The 26,311-nt window shown below is 34.5% G+C and overlaps 1 pseudogene; it reads left to right on the plus strand.

Annotated features, from left to right (window-relative positions):
• The first annotated feature begins 715 nt into the window (after window positions 1-715).
• On the plus strand, window positions 716-25,492 carry LOC142606491 (beta-glucosidase 12-like; annotated as a pseudogene).
• Window positions 25,493-26,311: the final 819 nt, after the last annotated feature.

Consider the following 26,311-nt stretch of genomic DNA (forward strand, 5'->3'; position numbering starts at 1 on the left):
AGTGGACTCCCTTAAAGAAAAAGGGCTTGTTGAGATCTCCAACTGGCTCATTTGGTTTCTCTTGTATAGGCTCCATGTGTTGAATCTCCTTAAAATTGTTTGTGCAAACACAATAATAATAGAAATAATACAAAGAGAAACTGAATAATACTTCTGAATATTATTTATTTAAAGAGAGAAATTACACAACATTATTTAGATTAAGGCGCAAGACTCGCTCTCTTTAAGGAGATTTAAGCCTTTGGTTAGCTAAACTTTGTAACCGATGCAGACTTTCTCTGACTTGTCTCTCCCAGGATACAACAGCCTAACAAGTGTCGTATGGCTAGAGCAACATTTGCACAAAGTGTTCAAGCCCAAAGTTTCACCAGAGAGAACACCCTTCCTTGCCAAAAACCTCTCTATTTTGTTTTTTTTTTTTTGGTATATTGTAGTAACTTGGATTGGGTCTGAATGAAGTTATTTATAGGTTCATTGGGCCTCACCTACCCAAATTAATCTGATTAATTAGGCCCATTATTCTGATGTAGTGGGTGTTATAAGATTAATTGTTGGATATTAATCTGTTGGGCTGGAGTTGCACAATTAATGGTGAGATAAGGAGTTTCTAAAGAATGAAAAAGCTCAAACGATAGTCCATTAAGTGGGTTAATGGCTCTTCATTTTCCATAATAAAAATGAAGTATTAATTCAAGCCATTTACTCACCAACGGATATGGTAATTATTCTGAATGGGCTGTTAGGTAAGAGGATCCAAGAGGTTGATTCATTACCATTTTTTATACCTCCATCCTTTATCCCCCCTGGTGCACATATCTAGCCCAATATCTAAGACAATTCATGTTAGCCCATTAATCACCACAATTAAAAAAAACAAAATAGTTTCTCTTCTTTTCAATGTGGGATTAAACATTTTCACTAACTTTTTATCTTCCATATTCACTCTCACATCTTTACATTTATGTTGTAACATTTATTCATTTTAATTATTTAATATTAAAATGCTCCAACAAAGAGGACTAAATCTGTAGGTACATGTATTTTTTTTAAACAAGCAAACTAGGCATTGGCAGAGGAAAGGGGATCTAGGAGATATTCCCATAGAATTTCATTTCCCCATACCCTCCTACATTTATAAGTATAATTTAACATAGCTCATTAAATCAAAATATAATCAAGAAACAATTTCCTAAATATAGATATATTTATATAAATAATTAATGCACTAGTTTTTCCTCTTATATATCTTATACCATATTAGTTCATTAATTCAAAGCATATTCAAGATTTACCCTTGATGCGATGCTCACTTTACAATTATAAGTGCTTGTGGAAAGTAGGGGATAAGGGTCAGGGTTCAAGTCTCTAGAAGAGTCAGAAGGGAGCCTCACACACATACACACTTACATTAGGTTAAAGTAGAGTTTATATCTTGTATTAAAAAAAAATATACATGTTCCTAAAAATAAAAAATTAATCCATTTTAAACAAAAGATTTTATTTTATTTACCAAAATTAATCTAGAATTATCTAGTATATAAATCTTATATTGAGTTAATTTTTATGTTTATACAATGCCCCAGGATTATCTAAATATTTTCCCATATCTTTTTTCTTTTCTTTTCTCTTTCTTTTTTTTATCTTGCCATTATTTTCAAGTTTATTGGTACAGTGAGATAAAAGTTTCCTTTAAACTAATTGAAATACACAATTCTTAATTTGTTGTGGCTTTCTTTTAAAATTGTTTCAGACTTCTATTTGACTGGTAGTAGTTGCTTACAAAGAATAGAATTGTGGCAGGTTTATGGATCCCCTAACCACTGGTGACTATCCACATAGCATGAGATGTCTAGTTGGCGATCGATTACCCAAATTCACGAAAGAGCAATCCAAGCTAGTAAATGGTTCATTTGATTTTGTAGGGCTAAACTACTTCATTGCTAACTATACAGCCTATTCAGATTACTCCAAAGCTGAAAACACAAGCTACATAACAGATTCACAAATTGATCTTTCTTGTACAAACTCAAGCATTTGGAGCTATGATTCAGATTTTCTTATCTAACTCATATATATATATATATATATATATATATATATATATATATATATATATATATATATATATGTACTAACAAGACCATGCTTTTTTTTTTGTTGACTTTTGTTGTGGTAGCTGAACGCAATGGGATCCCCATCAGTCCAGAGGGGCGTATGACCTACATAAGATTACATACATACATACATATATATTTATATATATATATATATGACAATTTAATTTCTTATTAGCAACCTTTTATGAGGCAGTATGATGATGGAAGAGGGAAACAAATATGTGAGATGTGTATTATTTATTTGTATAGTTTACATGAATTGTTTCGGACTATTGGATTTTATAAATGTCAAGTGTCTCATGTCTTGTTAAAAATTAGTATGATTTGAAGGATTTAAAAGGGCAACTAGCCAAACACTATAAAAAAATCATCTTGTCCCAGCGTTTTTTTCCCAGGGCTTTTAAAAACCACCAAAATAGAAAGCCTATACCAGCGCTTTTTGAAAGCGTTGGTATAGGAAACCCAATTACAGTAGCTCAAAACCGGCGCTTTACAAATCGCTGCAATAGGAGGCCTATAGCGGCGGTTTTCAGAAACGCTGGTACAGGAAGTCTTATTGTGTTGGAATAGGGTTACTGATTTTCCTTTTGGGAAAGACCTATCCCGGCACTTTTAAAAGCGCTGGGATAGGATCACTCCATTCCCTTATACAGATAGACCTGTCTCAGCGCTTTTGGAAGTGCTGGAATAGGGTCCACCTATTCCAGCGCTCCAAAAGCGCTGGGATAGATCACCTATAGTGTATTTTTGGTTATTTAATTATATGGGTCTTAATGGATAAACCCACTAATACCCACTAAAACCCATCTAAAATTTAAATAAACAACATAAACTCAAAATTTCTAGAAAATGACCAAAATACTTCTGAAACTAAAAATATAACCAAAATACCCCTGAAACCCAAAAAAAGACCAAAATACCCCCAAAAACCTAAAAATTACCAAAATACCCCTAAAATCCAAAAAATGACCAAAATACCTCTCGAAACCTAAAAAATGACCAAAATAACCTCGAAACCTAAAAATTAATCAAAATAACCTTGAAACCTAAAAATGACCAAAATACCCCATGGAACCTAAACAATGACCGAAATAACCCCGAAGCCTAAAAATTGACGAAAATAATCCTGAAACCTAAAAATGACCAAATTACCGTCATAAAACTATAAAATTACCAAAATACCCCCTAAACCTAAAAAATGACCAAAATACCCTTGAAACGTAAAAAATGACCAAAATACCCTCAGTCATTTTCAAGGATTATTAAATTATATTTTATTAATTCAGTCTTTTTTTAGGTTTCATGGGTATTTTGGTCTTTTTTAGGCTTCAATGGTATTTTGGTCATTTTTCAAGTTCCAGGGGGTATTTTAGTCATTTTTTGGGTGGTAGGGGCATTTCAGTCATTTTTTTTTATGTTTATGGGGTATCTTTTCCTTTTTTTAGTCTTAGGGGTATTTCAGTCATTTTCAGGAATTATTAAATTATATTTTATTAATTTCAGTCTTTTTTTAGGTTTCATGGGTATTTTGGTCTTTTTTAGGCTTCAATGGTATTTTGGTCATTTTTCATGTTACAGGGGGTATTTCAGTCATTTTTTGGGTGGTAGGGGCGTTTCAGTCATTTTTAAGTTTATGGGATATCTTGCCCTTTTTTTAGTCTTAGGAGGTATTTCAGTCATTTTAATTATTATCAAATTATATTTTATTAATTTCGGTCTTTTTTTAAGTTTCAATGGTATTTTGGTCTTTTTTAGACTTCAATGGTATTTTGGTCATTTTTCATGTTGCAGGGGGTATTTCAGTCATTTTTTGGGTGGTTGGGGCGTTTTAGTCATTTTTTAAGTTTATGGGGTATCTTGCCCTTTTTTTAGTCGTAGGGGTATTTCAGCCATTTTCAAGGATTACTAAATTATATTTTATTAATTTCGGTCATTTTTTAGGTTTCAATGGTATTTTGGTCGTTTTAGGCTTCAAGGGTATTTTCGTCATTTTTCATGTTGTAGGGGGTATTTCAGTCATTTTTTGGGTGGTAGGGGCGTTTCAAACATTTTTAAGTTTATGGGGTATCTTGCCCTTTTTTTTAGTCTTAGGGGTATTTCAGTCATTTTCAAGGATTATTAAATTATATTTTATTAATTTCAGTCTTTTTTTAGGTTTCAAGGATTTTTTGGTCTTTTTTAGGCTTCAATGGTATTTTGGTCATTTTTCATGTTGCAGGGGGTATTTCAGTCATTTTTTGGGTGGTAGGGGCGTTTCAGTCATTTTTAAGTTTATGGGGTATCTTGCCCTTTTTTTTTTTAGTCTTAGGGGTATTTCAATCATTTTCAAGGATTATTAAATTATATTTTATTAATTTCGGTCTTTTTTTAGGTTTGAATGATATTTTGCTCTTTTTTAGGCTTCAATAGTATTTTGGTCATTTTTCATGTTGTAGGGGGTATTTCAGTAATTTTTTGTGTGGTAGGGACGTTTTAGTCATTTTTTAAGTTTATGGGGTATCTTGCTCTTTTTTTAGTCTTAGGGGCATTTCAGTCATTTTAATTATTATTAAATTATATTTTATTAATTTTGGTCCTCGAGTTTCATCTTATATTTTTATTAATTATTAAATTATATTTTATTAATTTTTATTATTAAATGATATTTTATTAGACTACCAACTATCATGATTTTCACTTTATAGTTTACTTAAACTGTACATTCTTCTTTTAACATGAAAATAAATTGAACAGAAAAAGTCAAACAAATTTTAAAATCAGAATACAAATTTGTCCCTTTTTTTACTAGGCAAATTTGTTCTTTTTACTGTTTGGACCTTCACTTTCAAATAAAAAACTAAAATGTACTTATTAAAATAAAAACACAGAGTTGTCCGAATTATTGTGGTGAGGCATATGTATTAATTCAACTTATGGCCAGCGCATAAAGATTCTTTACTTATCTTCTAAATCTTAATTTTTTTTATAAAAAATTTCAGATAAGATAAAGGATGGCAGTAACGGAGATGTGGCTATTGATCAATATCATCACTACAAGGTATGGTGAAAATAATAACAAATGAAAAAAAAAAAAAAAAAAAAAAACTCTTATTAATCCCTATATAGTACTTACCTTACTTTTGTGTTTTGACTTCTCTATATTTTGAAGGCAGATTGTGTTTGCCACTACAAAAAACGCGCTTTTGGGCCGCGTTTTTTAGCCGCGTTTTTGTAAAACGCAGCTACAGACAGGGGTTTTGAACCGCGTTTTACAAAAACGCAGCTCCAGGAAACACGTATAGCCGCGTTTTAAAAACGCGGCTATAGACCCGCACTGAAGCCGCGTTTTAAAAACGCGGCTATAGACCCGCACTGAAGCCGCGTTCTTTGGTGTTGAGGCTGCGTTTGGCTGGTAGGATTTCAGCCGCGTTTTTAGAAACGCGGCTCCAGGGATTTTTTTTATTTTTATTTTTGATTATTTCTGGAGCGGCGTTTAAAAAACGCAGCTCCAGACCCGCAGAAGCTGCGTTTTGTTAAACGCAGCTCCTAAATGTCTGGAGCTGCGTTTAATCAAACGCGGCTCCAACATTTGGTATAAATATAAAAAATAAAAATAAAAATTCCCTAAATCATTCCTAAATCACTTCGCAAAAAAACCCTAAATCAGAATCCCCTGCTCCTCCATCGACTCCTTCTTGGTTCCCTTCTCCAAGTTCGTAAGCCGTCAACCATTCCCTCTCCAAACTTAGAGCACCGCTGCAAACACAGAAAAAGAAAAAATCTATAGGCATCAACACTGTTAGGCTATATATTTACCACCATTAGATCATCGAAACCGGCTCCGGTACGTTTTCTCCATTTTTAAAGATTTGGGTATGAAATATTACTTTTTATTGAGTTTTTTTGTTGGATACGTTTAGATTTGATCTTGGTTTTGATTCCTTTTTGTTTCCAGTTTTTGGGTTCTCCATGAAAATGTTTGTTTTCTCAATTTTTCGATATTCTTTTTTTCATATTTTGGATTATAGAAATCACTAACCCTTTCCCTGTTTCCTAATATATGCGTTCATAGTTTTTTTTTTTTTCTCCTTTCTGGGGTTTTGATTTGGAAAACCAGTTTTGCTATTGATTCACCACCAATCTCCTCTTTTCAAAAGTAACTTCTTTTCTCTTTTTTTCTCTCTTTGGATCACTAGCCATTCAGGTTTTTCTCTCTCACTCTTTGGGTTTTCAGTTTTGGTAGATATTTGGATTCCAATTGGTTCTTAATTTTTCCAATCCTACTTTGAATTTTGATTTTAGGTTTTTGAATGTTTTGGTAGATATTTAGATTCCAAAAACAGCGATTGTTAGAGATCATAAGGCAGATAGAGAAACATTTGAGGACTGCCATTACCACCATTCTGGCCTTCCGCAATCATCCGGTCTCTCGCTGACTTGCTATCAGTAAGTTTCGATTTTGTAAAATACTTTTTACTTTTTAAGAAAGAAATTGGTGTTAAATATTATTTAGGCTTGGGATTGTTTTTGCTATACGTATTTGGCTGCATTAAGGTATTTTGATTATTTTGGTTTGGTTGCCGAGGAATAGGAGAAGCAATAGAAATTAGAAACTTGCATGTTCTCGTGCTTCTTACTTAACTTGGCTGAGTAACTTTTGTGTATTGTTTGGTAAATCAAACGAATAGACAGAGTGTACTTGCTGGTTAGTTATCTCAGCAACCAAACGGTTCTTTGTAGATTGCTTTCCAATTTCTATGAATTGTAAGTTCTTAAAAGTTAATTCATTTTGAATTTGATTTGTGTTTGGTTGCCGAGAAAACTTAGGAATAAAAAGCAAGATCAAATAAAATTAGAAATTTGCAGGTTCTTGTACTTCTTAGTTAACTTAGCTGAGTAACTTTTATGAATTGTTTGGTAAATCAAACGAATAGACTGTGTGTATTTGGCCTTTAGTTAATTCATATATCTAAACACGGAACATATATGGTCGACCGGTTTGTGGCACTGACCAAATGGTGCTTAAGTCGTTTTTTAATCTTTATTCATCCTTCTCAATATAAACTGCACCCTATCATTTGGGCATTGAAAGAGTTGCCAAAATGGTTTAAAAAAAAAAATTCCACCTGTTCAAGACTTTTCAGGAGTGAATACAAGTAAGACACAGTTTTCTTTTTGTTTTAGTAGTCATAGGCGTTTTAGTAGCCAAGACCTTTAACATAAGATAGTTCAAGTTAGATTCATAGAAATGCCCAATGTCATTCGGGAAAATTAATCAATATTTCATGCATAAAATATGCTGTAAGCCTAGCAGATTCTGCTTCTAATGTTTTTCTCATTCTCTTGTCTTAATTTCAAAAAATAAATGAGATTTGTGAGAATATCATTTCAGACAATTCAGTAGACGTAAAATGTTGGATGTCCTGTCTAGCAATGAGTTCCTTTGATTTTGTGAAAACTCTTTTCACCCACTTATATGAAACTTTATGTAGTTGCTGATTTGATGATATTGGAAGCCTTGAGGGGGTTGAAACTGTATACGAATTTGATACAATTTGACTAATAATATTGGTGGATTTTATTGTTTGCCGAGCATCAGTGCTTAAGCCATTTATTGATTCTCTGCTGAGTTGAGTGATGTGCCAAGTTAGTTTGGGATACTTAAATGCCTTGATAGTAAGATTGTCAGTTTTCAGATGCCTATAACTAGCTAGTAGTCTAATACCTTAGCTTTTGCAGTGAATATATCCATTCTTATGTTCTATGGTTATATGTTGGCTAGCTTGGTTCAATTTTCTTGTGATGTTATTTTTTATTACTGGAAGCAAATCCCTAAGCATTTATATTGTCTTTGCATGTTCTTTTGCAGATGTTCTGCCGTGGCAGCAAGAATGATACTAGGGGTTTTAGGTAGTGGTTTGTTTTGCATACTCCAAATTTTGATTAACGGTTTGGTTTTCTTAGCATGTATCTTTTTCACATTTTAAGAGTTAGAATTTTACATGTGGTTGCCTTCACAAAATTATAAGATCTCCCAGAGAAGTGCAAAAAAAAAATAAAGATAAAAATCTTTACAACTGACCTTTCACAGAATTCTTCATCTAGGAGATACCTGGTTTAATGTGATAGGCATATATTCTGAATTGCTATTATAACTACACTTATCTCTATTTGTGTCATACATTGGAAGGAAGGATTAAAATAGACATCATGTGTTGACTGTCTCTTTCTTTTGATGGTATGCTTGCTGGTTGTTTTAAGGGAATTGATTCTTACACTCTCCTTATTGTATGTTGTCTATACTCATCACCCACTTCATGTTTTAAATGTGGACATCAATAAAAAAAAATATGAATGCTGTGTGTAAATAATGTCCCTCTTTTCAATAACTTTTACAAATTATTCATATTATTAAAAAGTACGGGTAGATACATAATTGCATTGAATTTAATTGTTCTTGAAATAGATAACATAATGTTTGTGCTTTGTTGGTCATTAATGCAACTATATGTTTGAGTTTAATTGGAGAATCAATGTACAATACTTCAGGAATTGTACCTAAGTTTTTCCATTAATTAATGTATCCTAACTATGGCCATGATGATGCTAGGCAATTGATACTAAATAATACCAAATAATGTTGAGGGTTTCCATTCCATATTGATGATTATTGGGTTTTCAGGCTTTAGAGCAGTCACTTGCCCAACAAGAAGAGCTTCAAGCTTATCTTGACAAGAAGAAGAAGAAGAAGAAGAAGAAGAATTTGGTATGTTTTTTTTTTTTTTTTGAAGGCTAATTTCGTATGTTAAGAAGACCATAACATTGGTATTTTAATTTTGTTCAAACAATCTCATATGATTCTAATTTAATTGAAAATATTTTATGTAAATAATGAGGTTCACACATTTATAAATTTCTAGGACAACACTAAGTCATATTTGCTCTGTGATTTATGCATTTTGAGAGAGAGAGAGAGAGAGATAGCATGTTTATAAAGAGTGTGTGTTAAGGGTAGTTTTAAAGCCATGATAGGCAGTCTTCGTATTCAGCCGCTGATTCTGGTCTGCAATATTTATTTACTCTCTGCAATAACAAATATTCTTGGTTAGAACTACCTACAAGTGACCAAAAACCTTGTTGGGGATCTCCACATGGTTTGGTTGTAACCTTGGGTGCTGATTATCAAGCCTACCTTCTACACGTTAGGAAAGAAGACCAAATTGCTCTTCCACCACTAAACCCAATTCGAGCACTGGCTCAATTAGAAGAGTGGTTTTGCCTTAGTAAAGTTAAAGAAACCTATATTAAAAAAGAAGAAGTAAAGTTTAAAACGCAGAATTGTACAGTTAATAAACGGGATTTAATTGGCTAATTGGTTGTTGAGGGAAATGCATTAGCTGTAACAAGCTAATAAATTTATAAATTGAAAACTAAATTATGAATTGATATATAATTAATTTATAATTAATTTCTTATTCATACAGCTTATATTTAAGCCCCAATTAATATAAGCCCATTAATAAAACTTTCTATGCATTCGGTAAAAAGTAATAAAGCTTTGCTATGAGCTTCGTATAGGCTTTAGATTGGAAAAAACAAAACAAAAAAACAATAAACAATAAACAAAAAACACATCCTCAAACATCAAAAGGTGTGGCCTGTCCCACTTGGTCAATTTTTAGTCCATATGAACTCTAGCTAGAATCATGTCACTCGTCTATATATCCATTTAAAAATATGCAAGTTGTTTGTTTAACAAATTTTTTAGAATTGTAATTTCCATGAACATGAGCTTTATCATGAAATGCGAGAATTTTACTTCCTATCTTTTACATAAGAATTACTAAGGTGACACTTAATTTCAACTTTTACTCTTCCTTCTCTCTTTTATTTTTTTCCCCTAAAACTAACTAATGAGTTGATTTTAGAAAGAAAAATTATTTATAAGTCACCTAAATAAAATGTTTATGAATGTTCAATCACATTTTTTCTATTCAAATATTATCAATAATTTCCAAATTATTAATTCATTAGTTTTAAGTAGGATACAATTTAATGCCTAATATGACAATTTTATGTAAGACATTTTTTATATTTAAGTATTAGTTAAAGAATATGTTAGGTCTTTATGGTTGGCCTATTCCATGATATTTATCTGTAATCAATTTCAAGTTCATTAGTGTAATTTTTTCATTGTAAAAGTGGACTGAGTTTGAGTTAGAAGCTGTTCAAAATTGATAAAGTTTTGATGTGCACAAGATGAGGAGTTGATAATCTTTTGCTCATATCTTATATAAAGTGTCAGTATAATTTTACTTGTGTTATTCATTTGCAATACCTTTGACTATATGTTATCTCCTCCCACCATTGATGCATATGTACTGAATCCTTTTTCAGAATGTCATGTATTTGCACGGGACTAAATTGGGAGATGTTTTTAAGATGAAATTAGGTGCAACCACAGGTATGATCCCTCTAATCTGCATTTTCATTAGTGGTGAAATTTATAGGCCTACTCAAGCAATTATAATTTTATATATCAAATATATCTACACCCCATTAAAACCAAATCTTGGGAGCTTAAGATACCACAAACAACAAACTTTTATTAATACAACCTCCAAAACACGATCATCAAAAATACCACTAAAAGGTTATGCACACCAAGATAAAGTCGAATTATTCTTTTCTTGCATTGCATTTGTTTTAACTCAAAACTGTAAATGTAAAACATAGAAAGAAAATTGAGACCCGCACATTCTATATGCATGCTCAAAGGCTTTTTATTTTCTAATAGGTAAATTTCTGTAGTTATCTACTTATCTTTTATGTATAAGTTACTAAATGAATCCTAACATGTAATTTATTTTTTGTATATAATTCCAAAAAATCTTAAAGGGTGATGAATACAAATAATAAAGAACTATGGTAATGAAATTTCTTATTGCTCAACATCGTTCGTTGTAAGCTTTAGAATTGTAAAGTGCTTACATATATATATATATATATATATATATATATATATATATATATATGTAACTTTTTCCTTGGGACATGCATGCGTGCAGTACCCTATTGGAAAGGGAAGTGGAATTATATTTGAATGGGTGAATTTTTCGCCCTGTAAAATAGGTAACTTGTGATAGTAGGGAATTTGTTTATTTTGATAAGTTGTGTTGGAAACTTGTGATAGCAGGGATAAATCAATGAAGTTATAAGTTGTGTTGGAAACTTGTGATAGCAGGGATAAATCAATGAAGTTATGATAATAGGGAAAAGAAAGAAAAAAAACAGGGAAGAGGGGGAAAAAAAAAAAAAGAGAAGCTATAGCCGCATTTTTTATAAATGCGGCTATAGTTTTTAGCTTCGAAGGTAACAGAGGGCTATAGCCGCATTTTTAAAAAACGCGGCTATAGTTCCCAGCCTATAACCGCGTTAATAAGTGCGGCTCAAGCGGGTCTATAGTCGCGTTTTTCAAAAACGCGGCTATAGACCCGAAGCCTATAGCCGTGGTTCAAAAACGCGGCTTCAGGCTTGGGCTTTAGCCGCGGTTATAAAAACGCGGCTACAGACCCGCAGGGTCTGTTGCTGCGCCGCTTAGGCGTGGGTTGTAAACGCAGCCATAGAAAACGCGGCTATAGGTTATAGCCGCGTTTTCGGGGTCTATAGCCGCGTTTTTGATAAGGCTTTGAAACCCGAACCATTCATAGAACTGGGAAAGAGAGAGGTTCAAGGTTTTTAAGGTCAGACCGAGATTCAACCGAGGTCGAACCGTGATGACGTCATAAATTATTTAATAATTAAATAAAATACAAATAATAGATAAATTTTTTTAAAAAAATGAGCAATATTAATTTAAAAAACATGGAAAAATTCAATAATTTTCAAATACATTATCACAACTTTTAAATAAGAAAAAATAATAAATGATAAAGCATAGAACAATACATTACAGTTATAATTAACAATTCAAGTATAAGTTATAATTAATAAGAAACACAAAATAGTATTAAAATACTATTAGTCTTATTTACTTTTTTTATATAATAGTGTCAACTAAATAATATGTTAATATTATATAATAAAAAATGTCTATTTTTTTTAAAAAAAAATTGTCAACTCATGAGATTTATCTCACTGAGCACGTTACCCAGCCAAGTCTTGGGCTTGCAATTTTAACTTTTAGTTTAAAAATAATTTTAAAGTAATAAAAAGGATAACTCATTTCCACAATCACATTTTCCAAGCAATTTGATAACTTCTTCTACACTTTTCTTTCCAGCACCTACTTCTCATATTTTAAATTTTGTGTCTCTCTCTCCTTACTTCTCAGTCTCACATCTTCGGTCTTCCTCAGTTCTCAAGCAAATTATAACATATCTGAAGGTAAGTCTCAGTTTCACAGCTTCATCCTTTACTCACTTTCCCTCTTTCTATCCCCGTCTCACTCATTCTTCCTAAAGAACATAACCAGCCAACCTGAAATTGCTCTTCATGAAGAAATTTTCTGAGGAAGAAACTGGAATAACTGTATCCGGTTTAGAAAACCATGCGGTTTGACCGCGGTTCGAGATATTCACGATAAAAATATAATTTCCGGTTTTTTGTGTTTAAAGAACCGTTTCAAGGAGCGGATTTCGGTTAACCCGGTCGGACCGTACGGTCTGGTCCGGGTTTCAAAACCTTGGTTTTTGAGCCTGACTAAATCCAAGATAATTAAGGAACTTAAAGACAAGTGTAACAATTCAATTTTCTTCTTATTATATGTTATAGGAAGATATTGGGATTATGGAGGATATGGGGTTAGATGCATACAGGTTATCAATCTCTTGGACCCGTGTATTACCAAGTAAGAATCTCTTTAATTTGTGGAAATCTTTAATTTGTTAGATAAAATTTCAGACACAGAAATAAGTATTGAAAGCAATATTTTCTTACCCTAATGTTCCTAACAATTTCATTTGAGGGCTAATTTCCAAGGAAGTCAATACCGTACCGGAGGCTATACCGATTTGGCCACTGGTACGATATATTTCGGATACTAGTCAATACCGGTGTACCGCTTCGGATTTACCGCTATTTTATATATTTAATATACACACACACACACACACACACACAAAATCTCTATTTACACACACATACACACACAGACTCTCCAACTTTTAGTCTCATAAATACCTTCCATTTCAACTATTGTGTACTGATTGATATAGCATCCTAAAAATCAACTAAAGATTAGAATTGATGCTGGTAAAACAAATAAAAAAGAAGAAAATGGAAATCTTAATTCAAACACCAAATCCAAATTAAGTAAAAGAATTGGAGAGATCAAAGGTTAGGTAAAATAATGAGATTATCTACAAAATACTTTCATTATTGATTATTTTAGAGACAAAAACTGCCACAATTAAAAAAAAAAAAAAACACAGCATTTTGTGTTTCGGTTCGATACGGCCGGTACGAGGCCGGAACAACTGGTATTTTTTCTGGTACAAAATAGAAGTGTACCGGTACCCGTGCACTGGCCGGTACGGTATGGTATCAACCACCCTGCTAATTTCAGATGGAAAGCTAAGTGGGGGTGTGAATAGGGAAGGAATCAATTACTATAACAAACTCATCAACGAGCTCCTAGACAACGGTAATTGGTTCTATCTTATAATTCCAATAGCTACTATCAGCTTTTTTTTCTTTTTCTTTTTCTTTTTCTTTTTCTTGTGCTTAAATTTGAGGAAATCAGTGGACACAACTTTTATGTCACAACATTAATTTGTCACAATTCTAATGTGGTATACTTTGAAAGGTGAGTAAAAAAAGATGGGTCTATGTGAAAATAATAAATAACCACTCATAATGTGCCACATCAAAATTTGGGTGAAAGGTTGTGACAAAAAAAATTATGGTCCTAGAGGAACTTCTTAAGTTTAACTCTTTATTTCTCTATTACCTGAATGTAGGTCTAAAACCCTTTGTGACAATTTTTCATTGGGATCTTCCACAATCCTCAGAAGACAAATATGGTGGTTTCCTAAGTCCCCACATTGTGTAAGTGACCAATCTAATCTACTTACTCTATATAGTAAAAACTGAAAATTAACCACTCATCGTAAACAAATAGTTGCTCTTATCATTAAAAAAAGAAAAAAAAAAAAAAAAAAAAAAAAAACACAATTTTGTTCCGGGTCTAAAAAGATTAAACATCAATAAGTCTAAAGCCACATTTTTTTTTTTTTTTTTATAAACGTTGAGATGACAAATTATTATTGATAGATAATAAAGTTCTATCAGTGGCGAACTTTTATGAGAATCAATAACAAGTTAGCAACTTGTTGAGGGCAAATTTTTCACACCACATGGCTTCATTTCATTGGCGACCCGTACCACATTAACATTATCATGGATTTTGGGAAAACCTCTTTTAAAGCCCAAAAGAGCCCATATTTGCATAAAAAGGCATCAAAGCCCATAGTTCAAGCTCATGGCAGATCATCTCATTTTTGGCTTATGATCCAAGCTCATGAGTCTCATTGGGGGAATTTTGGGAGTCGTGGTTTGGAGGGCCAAGAAGTATGTTCAGTAAAGCTCCAGTGGTTCAAAGTAGATAAAGGAAAGCATGTTGCTTAGCATGTCTTCCCCAATTCCTTGAACCCTAACGGGTCAGTGTGCAATAGGTAATATTTGGGTAAGCCTCTCATATCACATAACACTTAAAATGATAAAACTCCCCATGCTCTTTACATAAAAATTAATGTTCATCATATAATATAAGTTTAAAAATATAATTATAGTATTTCATATAAATTATATTATTATCATCTAAATCAATTCCAAGCACATGGCTAAATATATATTAATATCTCATATCTAGCATTAAAATACTCTCCTTACTCTCCAAAATTTGGTTAAAATACAAAAAGACCATAATTACATCTCTAAAACTTCATCAAATATTAACCAACTAGTTTATTACTTACCAAAATTATATATGGACTAAACATATAATTTTTCCAAGAGAGGAAATTTAGCCAAAAATACCAATAATAGCTCTAGCAGAAGCTACAGCAGCTTCTGCACAAGCTGCAACAGCTTCTGTAGAAGCTGAAACAACTCCAGCGGAAGCTACAAACAACTCCAGCGGAAGCTACAAACAACTTCTGTAGAAGCTGTAACAGTTCCAGCTAAGCTGCAGAAACTCCAGCAGGTTGACACATGTCCTAAAAATGACCTCACTTGCTCATTAATACCTAATCTCAGGAACTTGCTGTCATACCCAAATAAACAAAAGGATCCCATAAAGATTATCTTACCTTTTTTTATCTAAACCATGAATTTAATGCCACATATTTTTTCCTCAAAGCAAGATGTTATTTGGATGATATCATTCAGCTGTGAAAACTGTGATTGACAGCTGCTACAACTATAACATCAGCCTTGAAGTCTCTAGCTTTTCTTCTTTTGGCTAAAAAACAAAATCCCTCTAATGAGATCACTTACATTGTCAAAGACTTTCCCTTATTTGCTTTTTTCCCTTCAACTAAGTTTTGATCTAGTTATATAGCTTGACTCTATATAAAGAGGACCAAGCTACACACTAAAAGGGGGTTCCATCCCTCTCCCACTCCATTGTTCTGAAACTTCACTCATTTTTGCTGCCACATACACATTTTCCTACTCCCCCATCTCTCTTACAAAATCCCTCTTCATAGATAACAACACAACACACATATTACAACACACCATTATCCATTACCCATCTTTCCCACACTCCATTATTCTGAAACTTCATCATTTTTTGCTGCCCAAAAATACATCTCCGTCTTATACTTTATTTCTCATACAAAATCTCCCTTCTTAAAAAGCAACATAACCCATAACACAAATAATCTCATGTATTTACTTTATTTAACCTTCATATTATCTATCTCACACTTCCATATACTTTACAAACACATTCCTCACAAAATACCCATACATACCTCTCATATATTTTTAAACTCCATGTCTCACAAAGTATACATATACAAGGTCCATGTCCAACAAAGTGTCTACATATAATTCCTATACATATTACAAACACCATATCTCACAATATATATATATATATATATATATATATATATATATATATATATATATTTATTTATTTATTTATACCTTACCATCTCTACACATCTCAAAACATATCAAAATACTCTTCCAAGAACACATTATAAAAGCCCTTTCTCATGGAAGGCATATGAACATCAATAATAAGGCCTTTCTCTTAAAAGGCACAAAGACTTCATATTAAAATCATTCTCATTGAAGACATATGTTTCTAACACTTAAAACTACTCCTATGAAAGGCATGAACTCACTCGTGTTTGACTAAAAAACTAAAAGGGCATTACATGGGGAAAATCATTTAAGTGCATGATTAAGGGGGACAAACTTAACCAACTGATGCACATGGCTGGACATGCTCTCTCTCCCTCCAATTGCACTCATTTTTCCCTTCAAACATGAAGTCACCATGAAAGGATTCACTTCACCATGCTGCTGAAATGTTAAGCCCACTAGTGTTGTACGGCTGGAGCTGCAAAATATGAAGATAAGTCTTTACATTTTATCTTCAAATTTATATTATTAAATATATTTTATTCATTATCATTTTACCGCTGGATGCAAGTTATTTTAATATCATCTCACTATTTAATGAACATGATCTCACTAATATTTCATTAATGAACGTACATATTAATAAATCGATCTACCACCATCGCACATATATTATTTGGACATGAACCATCATTGGACATATATTATTTGGACATAGACCATTGCTAGACATACCTTATTATGTTGAACATGAACCATGAACCACAACTAGACATAGACAATTGGACTCATCCCATTGTTGGACATTTGACACCTAATTGATTAACCACTTTCTAATATTGGACATCACTTAATATAAATAATAATAACGCGTCAACCCACCATTTAATTAAAGCTATCATGCTAAGCATATTAATTATTTATTTCAACCATTATCATGATTCTAAGACTTTGGGTTTTATCTATTTTATAGGCTTAAAAATACTTCGGAAGCCATTGGTCTATGCGACCCAATGTCGAGTTCTGGGTTGAACTCCCCAAAACAAATCCGGGCTTAGCAAAGTCACACCTCCAACAAATTAAAGACACGTGGCTTTGTGCAAAAACTGCCCCGACACTTGTCAACTCAACAACTATGAAAAAATATTGTGTTTATAACATTTGTATTTGTATTCAGACATGATTTTCAAGACTATGCTGGGCTTTGCTTTAAGGAATTTGGTGGCAGAGTAAAGCACTGGATCACACTAAATGAGCCATATACCTTCAGTAGTCTAGGTTATGCAAGTGGGCAGTTAGCACCAGGTCGATGTTCTGCCTGGCAAAATCTAAATTGCACTAGTGGAAACTCTGGGACGGAGCCTTATTTGGTGACACACCACCAACTTCTTGCTCATGCAGCTACTATAAAAGTGTACAAGGAAAAATATCAGGTTCTATTTGTTTGTCTCATATTTATTCCAAATGATTTACTTAGGGACATAAGAAAAACAAGAGTAATACTGTATCTTGGTACAAGGAGAGAGAGAGAGATGGAGCCTTTTTCTAACGCGAAGCACCACCGTGATGCAGCACTACGTGCCCTTGATTTTGTGATTGGATGGTAAGTGTTGCTTTAGTTTTATATTATTTTCTTCTATTTTTCAGTTAATATGTTATGAGTAATGTTAGGGAGACATACATTTTTTTTTTTTTAATAATAAAACATTTTTTACAATGAATAAAACATTTTTTTATTTATATAAACCTACCACTTATGCTATTTTTTACACTAATTAGAACAAGTTGTTAAAGAGTCTTATAATTCAATTGATATCTCTTCATATTTCTAATAGAAATAACTATAAAATAAAAACCCCTCTTCTCCTATAATAACTATCAAATTTCTATAAAAAAAAAATTTGTTCTTTTTTTTCCCCTTTTTTATCAATAAAGGTGTTAAAAAAATTTCTAGTATTTAGCTTCTTTTTTTTTTTTTTTTAAGGAGGTATTTAGCTATACTTTTGAGTTCATTTGGAAATATGAAAATGAGGGGCGAAAGTTTTTTTTTTTTTTTTTTTAATATTATAAAGGGACGAAAGTATCTTAAATTTTTAAATTGTGGGACCATTAAAAAAAAGTTTAATTGGGAGGTTATCTAATTAATTTATACTCCATGATTTATCTAAAAAATATTCTCAAGACAAAAGGGTTCTTGGAATCTATAAAGCTTTTCTTTTAAGGTGGGTCGGGAATGGCCATGAGTGGCCAACCTGCCATAGCTGATAGCTCCATGCCTCCATCCAAAACCGGGCTCTTTTTAGGAGTTCCTCTAGGTTGTTGGTGGATTTAATTTGCTCGTGCATGTATATTTTTTTCTAACAAAAAAAATCCTTTAAATTTAAAATCCTTACAATAAAGTCCAAATCCTTATGGGAGTCAAATTAAATTAAAGTTATGAAAGTGTATTGAACGACACATTTTTATTTAAAAGCACGAATGATGATGAATGTGAGTCATGTGACATTGATAGGATGTTTCCATGAAAATGTGCGTGCATTTTATTACAACTCCACATGCAAGTTATACGGATAATAAAATAGATAAAAGTAGAAAGACTATGGTTGAGTTTGGGGTAGCTTATATTGGGCAATTTCTCTTACTATTTAGCTTATTTTTGCTAGTATTTATAGGTCTCATTGTACTTTTTGGTATTATTTATGAGTCTTATTGTATTATGTTAGTTAACTTTTAGCTTTATTTATAGTATTTTTAACAAAAATTTTTCAGTTTCAGCTATATGTTAATATTGGAAGCCAATGTCATGAAAAAACATCTTTGGGTTATTGGGGGCATGTATGCGTTTTAAGGAGAGAGAGAGAGAGAGATTAAATAATAAACCCATGGGCAATTTTGTCTTTGGATAAAATATTATATTCCCCATCAATAGGTGATGTAAGATTACCCCATTTAATAAGATAGTGAGACTAGAATAATGTAAAATATTTTATAATCTTAAATTACCATAATATTCACATTAAATAATAATGACCTTAGTGTAAATCAAACCTAAAACGTCGGTACGGTACTGTCTCTTAGTATTGAACAATGGGCTCTCGGTTGGTACTTGGTACCTTTTAATGGGGAGAGATCGAGATTGAGATCGAGATCTTGCTTGGTCTGAGAGCTTGGCACCATACTATACGGGTCTTGGGCAAGTCCACATGCCTAGGCCCAAAAAAGAATCATTGGGCCTCAATTTTATTGAGTAGAATTGGGCCTCAGTTTAGATTCAAGCTTTTGGTGATCTATTATTAGTAGTTCCCTCAAACATTTGGGTGACATAATAAAAGATGTCACTTGAAAAATTCCATAAGCTCAGATTCATAGTGAGTCGAACTGTAATTTTTCTATGAATTCTTTCGCAGGTTTATGGATCCCTTAACAAATGGTGACTATCCACATAGCATGCGATCTATTGTCGGTAACAGATTACCCAAGTTCACGAGAAAGCAATCCAAATTGGGTGCTTAAGAGACGTAAAATTTAGAAATGAGGGATTTTTTCTCCTCTCTGTAGGAGCTTTCTTTCTCACCACGGGTGAGCCTTCCTTTCCACAGCAACTAGTAGTGGAACACGACACCATGGATTCTAAATTCATTGAGAAACTACAACAGATAAAGCTTACGGAGGAAGAGGGTGAAATACTACGAGTTCGGGCAACGCGGTGAGGGCAAACCTTGGAAGAATGTTCACTTAGCTTACTAGGGCGGTTCCTCACTTCTCGGCCCTACAACCAGCGAGCAGCAAAGGCTCTTTTAAGGTCCGCATGGAAGCTGGGTAATGACGTACGAATCATTGACGTTGGAGATGGACTCTTCCAATTCAGATTCACATTGGAGAGCCAACTGACATGGGTCCTAAATAATGGCCCGTGGAGCTTTGATAACCACATACTGGTACTTCGTATGGGAGAGGGGGATGACGGCAAGGTCGGTTACCTTCTCTGATATTCCTATCTGGATTCAAGTGTGGGGCCTACCCTTTGATCTGATAAACGAAGAAGCAGGATGGGATATCGGAAAAGGACTAGGACAGGTGGTGGAGGTTGATAAAAAAACCTTCTCTTCGAATCAAGCTCGCTTCATCTGCGTACGAGTAGCAATACCCATTGATAAACCCATTCGACGTGGAGGTTACATAGCAAATCCAGAAGGTGATCAGGTATGGATATTAGATTCAAGTATGAACGATTGACTGGGCTCTGCTTCCAATGTGGTATCTTCGGGCATGAAGCAAAAGAATGTCAGAAATCAAAAGACCCAGAACAGACAGTCACACCTTACGGGGAGTGGTTGAAAGCGGGGTATAGGAGGAAGGATGAGGAGGGAACAGAAAGCCACACAGGCCACTGGGAAAAGCACCAACGTTGGAACCATCATCGGAAAGTAATCTCAGGCCAAACGTTTCACTCCCACGCAAAGAAGTATCGCCAGTCAACGGTGCAGGAGTAAATCACGGCAACATTACTGGGGCAGTTACTGAAACAGCGATAAATCCGGGAAATAAAATAATGGGAACAAAGCGAGCTGATCCCACGGAAACATTATTTCCTCAGAAAGAAAATCCAAGTAATAAATGTATGCATGGGAATGATTTCACAGGTATGGACGTTACATACAATGATTTGTACAATCCCATTAACCAAGCCGCAAACTTATACAGTGTTCAAGTTGACTACGTGGGCCATAGTCAGAACCCACCAAATATTGAACCCATTATACTAAGCAACCAAGGACATGAGGAAGCACTTGAACTGCTTAAAACAAAAGGGCTAAGCCATAATGGTAATAAAGGTACGTGGAAGAAAATTGTACGTAAACATAAGCCCACCAACTTGCAAAGCCCTACCAAGAGTGGCTCAAAAAGAAAACAGCTAGAGAGGGATGGGAAAACGGAGAGGTGGAAAGAAAGAAGAGCAAAATCGTGGATGGAGGTCAGACAGAAATTCTTCAAACGACGGAGGCTGAGGTTCAGCCCGCCGAGCCCAATAATTATTTTAAGTTGGAATTGCCAAAAGCTTGGGATTCAACGTGCAATCGATGTACTTTCTCAATTGGTGAGAGAAAAAGCTCCAAAATTTTGTTTCTTATGGGGACAAAGCAATCGGTAGACAAGATGCCGCAGATTCAAGCAGAGCTACCATATCATTGTATGTTAGCTGTAACGAGTATTCGAAGAAGTGGCGGGCTTGCTCTGTTGTGGATGGAGGTAGATCTACACATCCAAACCTACACACTACATCATATTGATGCTCTCATCCTTAATGACCCCAATACCCCATGGAGATTGATTGGCTTCTATGGGTGGCCAGAAGAGCAGAGAAAGCACAAGTCATGGAAATTGTCACGGCACCTTCACTCTCAACACTCAATACTGTGGTTATGCGTCGGCAACTTCAACGAAATTTCGATATCCAAAGAGAAGCAAGGGGGACTACCAAAATCCTTGAATCTCATGCAGGACTTTCGGGCTTCCCTACTTCACTGTGGGTTGGTGGACTTGGGATTCCAAGGTAATATTTTTACTTGGAACAATGGAAGACATGGGGAGGAGTTCGTACAGGAACCGCTTGACCAAGCGTGTGCCACTGACAGATGGAGAGAAATCTTCCCATATTATCGAGTTACTAACATCTAAGCCTCATACTCGGATCATGTCCCGATCCTCATCACTACACACAACACAAATCAGCATGGTAGACGTAAAAAACTCCCACGCAGATTTGAGGAAAAGTGGGCTTCCCACCCAAACTGTGAGAGCATTATACAAGCAGCTTGGTTGACCGTGGTGGGGCAGGGTAGTCCAATGTCAGTGTTGTTTGAAAAGATTAAAAAGTGCAGGTTTGCTTTGGTGGATTGGAGCCGTGAAACCTTTGGTAGATCAAAAACAATATTACAGGAAAAACAACGCAGGTTGGAGGAGTTGTGCTCCCTGAAAAGTCTCGAGGTCCTGAATGAAATAAATGAAACAAAGGCGGACATCAATAACATTTTACATCAGGAGGAAATTTCTTGGCGGCAGCGGTCTCGCTCTATATGGCTACCTGCAGGAGACAAAAGCAGTAAGTTTTTCCACCAAAGGGCTAGCCAACGTCGGCGCAAAAATCACATCACAGGGATGTTTGACAATGAAGGGGTGTGGGGCACCAATGAAGAGAGTATTGCCAATACAGTAGAATCCTACTTTCAGCAACTATTCACCTCAGCCAACCCGGCCAATGTTGATACAATACTGGACTCAGCGGACAGCTTAGTCACTCCCACCATGAATGCCACACGTCTCCAAAGGTACACACCAGAAGAGTCACACTTGCACTATTTCAAATGCATCATTCCAAGGCACCAGGACCTAATGGTATGTCCCCTTTTTTTTTTAGAAATTCTGGCACATAATAGGGCCCGATGTTACAACAATAATTTTATCAATCTTGAATTCCGGTCACATGTTGAAAAAAAAATGAATTACACTCATATTATTCTCATCCCAAAAAAGAATGACCCAAAGCACATGGCTGATTATAGACCCATTAGTTTGGAAAATGTTGTATCTCGCATTATCTCAAAAGTTATTGCTAACCGCCTAAAACTTATTTTGCCAAATGTCATTTTTGATGTTCAGAGTGAGTTTGTTCCAAACCGCTTACTTACTGACAACACTTATGTAGTATATTAGTTGCTCCACAGGATGCGAAATAAGAGAAAAGAAAATGTGGAACAAATGACAGTCAAACTTGATATCAGTAAAGCCTATGATCTAGTAGAGTGACCCTCTTTAAAAAAAAATAATGGTGAAACTAGGTTTTGATCCAAGATAGGTCCACTTGGCTATGGAGACAGTTACTACGGCTTCCTATTCAGTACTTACCAATGGGGAACCAAAGGGTTTCATCACTCCTTCAAAGGGTATAAGGCAAGGGGACCCCCTATCCCCATACCTTTTCCTTTTGTGTGCTGAAGGCTTATCTGCCCTATTAAGAAATGCTGAGAAACAAAGGGTGCTAACGGGGATCCGATCTAGCCAACAATGGGTGAGCATCTCTCATCTCCTTTTTGCGGATGACAGCCTCTTATTTTACCAAGCAACAATGGGTGAATGCCAAAGATTGTTATATCTATTAGGATAGTATGAAAATGCATCTGGACAACAAATCAATAGACTAAAAACTTCTTTAATCTTCAGCAAGAACACAAGACCTAAAACTAAACAAGCAATACAACAGCTATTAGGTGCAAGGGTGATGACGCATTGCGATAGATACCTTGGTCTGCCTATGGCCAGTGGCAAGTTGAAGGTTAACGCCTTTAAAAACTTGTAGGAAAAGATTACCAAGAGAGTGATGGGTGGAAGGAAAAATTCATCTAGAAGGTGGGGCGTGAGATTCTTATCAAAATAGTGGCACAAGCAATCCCTATATATTCGATGAGCATCTTCAAGCTGCCAAAGTCCATATGTGATAATATAATCTACAGGGTGTACAAAGAACGCTACTTCCCACACTGCTCTTTTATGGAGGCTGAGCTAGGCAACAATCCCTCCTTCGTCTGGCGCAGTCTTCTGGCAGCAAGGGAAATTATAAAAGAAGGATCACGGTGGAAGGTTGGAAATGGCAGAAAAATCGGAGTCTTCACCCACAGATGGCTATCTCACTCTCCAATGCCTTTGAATGAACCCTTGCTAAACATGCGAGTTTGTGACCTTATAGACCAAGACACAAGACAATGGGACCGGGGAAAAATACACTCTACTTTTGCTCATTGAACCTGCACTGAGATCCTGTCCTTGCCACTTGACAACTTAAATTCAGGCGAATCTGTAATTTGGAAGGAAAACAGAGCACAACAATTCATAGTTAAAACAGCATACCAAGTTGCCTTGCGCTTATAGGACCACCCCAGGGCTGAACACTCAGTAGCCCGGACACATGGGGCTACGTGGAAGGAGATTTGGACCCTCAATGTGCCGCCGAAAGTTCAAAATTTCATGTGGAGAGCCTATTCTAACTGTCTACCTACCTGTGATAATCAACATCGGCGACACATGAAACTGGAACCAACATGTGAGTTGTGCAGACAACACCCTGAGACGGTCAGTCACCTGCTGTGGACTTGCCCTTTTGCAAGGAATGTCTGGGCACTGTTCAAGGGCAAGACACAGAAGTGCAGCAATGAACCGTGTGGTTTTTTCCTCCTGTTCAAACAAATGCAGTCTAAGTTGAGTAAAATAGAACTTGAGAGGTGGGCAGTGGAACCAAATAAGGTGTTGGCTGGTCCCCATGTCCGTCTTACTGTACTGGACTTTGTATACGTCTTATTAAATCAATAAAAAATTTCTATCATTTATTTCTAAAAAATAAATCCAAATTGTTAATTGTATCCTTTGATTTTATTGGACTAAACTACTATACTGCCAATTATGCTGCCAATGCTCCACACCTTAATGCTGGAATTGCAAGCTACTTGACTGATTCTCTAGTTAATCTTACAAGCACAGATTGAAAACTTGAAGTGATGATTTTGAGTTTGTTATGTATCTATTATCTAATACTAAGCTAAACCTAAACCTTTTTTTTTTTTTTGTTATGACGGCTGAGCGCAATGGGATCCCCATTGGTCCACAGGCGTGTATCGATTATAACTCTCATACTTCCTTGAAAATATTATAGCAATTTGCATGACAACAGTAGTTTTCAGCTTGTGAGATATATCTCATAGCCGCAAGTTTACTATGGTGGATATGAAACATATCATTTGTTACAATTTTTGGGCTTAAAAAACCAAATTCAGATACAATAATTAATGGCTCAATCCAACCAAAATACTTTATTATAGCAAATATATCAATTCGTTTGCTCTATTACTTGGAAAATACAATAACATATCTTGGTCTGATTCTCATATAACTCAGCATCTTCTATAATTACAGGCTGCTTCAGATTGGCTCTATGTTTATCCCAGAGGAATACAAGATCTTTTGCTCTATATAAAGCGGAAGTACCATAACCCACAAATCTACATCACCGAGAATGGTAATTTCTTTTCTATCAATTGCATTTGCATAAGGCCAGTAGAAATGAAAAATTAGAATGTAGCATTTATTACTTGTTTGTCCATTTGAAGCTAAATATTCCTGATTATACTGTAGGAATTGATGAGTTCAACAATGCCGCCTTATCGCTTGAGGAAGCCCTTGTGGACAACAAAAGAATTGATTATTACTATAGTCATCTTTTGTACCTTCACAGTGCTATCAAGTAAGTACTTAATTAACAAGACTCTCCAACTGTTATGGTCATACTCATACTAGTTCAACAGTAATCTTGTGATTCTTGTCCCAAAAAATAAAAGTTACAATAGGGTCCTATATATATGGGTCAATTGTTTTTGTTTTTTAAATGCGAATATATGGGTCAATTAACCTAACACTAACAGTATAATCGTATAAAGGAGATAGTAATGGGAGTACTGTAGTACAGAGAGTATACTAGTATAATACACAAAGTATAACGTGCCTATATGTAATCTTGGGATTGAATATTCTAATGTGGCCCCTCAAATTCAAGATGGATTTTGGAAAACCAGTTTGAGTTTGGACACAAGATCCATCACAAAAACATCCTGGGAATGTAATTTGGTGAAGAGGTTAGCTAATAGATAATAAATCAGCGTCGACATAATGAAATTGTAGAGTATTGAAAGAGGCGACGACAGGGAAAGAGACAATCGATCTGTATATTAATATATAACTTCAAATTTTGGTCATCCACATTTTTTTTTAATTAAAAAAATCATCATAATCATGTGACATCTCTCCCTCTCTGTAGACTCTAGACTCTAGACTCTAGAGTAGAGTCAAGAGCATGTTTGGATTAATTTATGTTTTAAATTAAAATTGTTTTCCAAAAGTATAAGAAATTGTTTTGGACATTGAAATTTTTTTTAAAAAAAATGAAAATGTGTTTGGTTAAAAAAATTAGAACACATTTCTTTTTAAAAAATCAACAAAATCTAAAATCCAAAAAAAAAAAAAATCAGAATTTTTTTAATGCAAATAAGTACACACTTGCCAATTGACAT

This window comes from Castanea sativa, chromosome 8 (genome assembly GCF_040712315.1).
Source record: "Castanea sativa cultivar Marrone di Chiusa Pesio chromosome 8, ASM4071231v1".
NCBI lineage: Eukaryota > Viridiplantae > Streptophyta > Magnoliopsida > Fagales > Fagaceae > Castanea > Castanea sativa.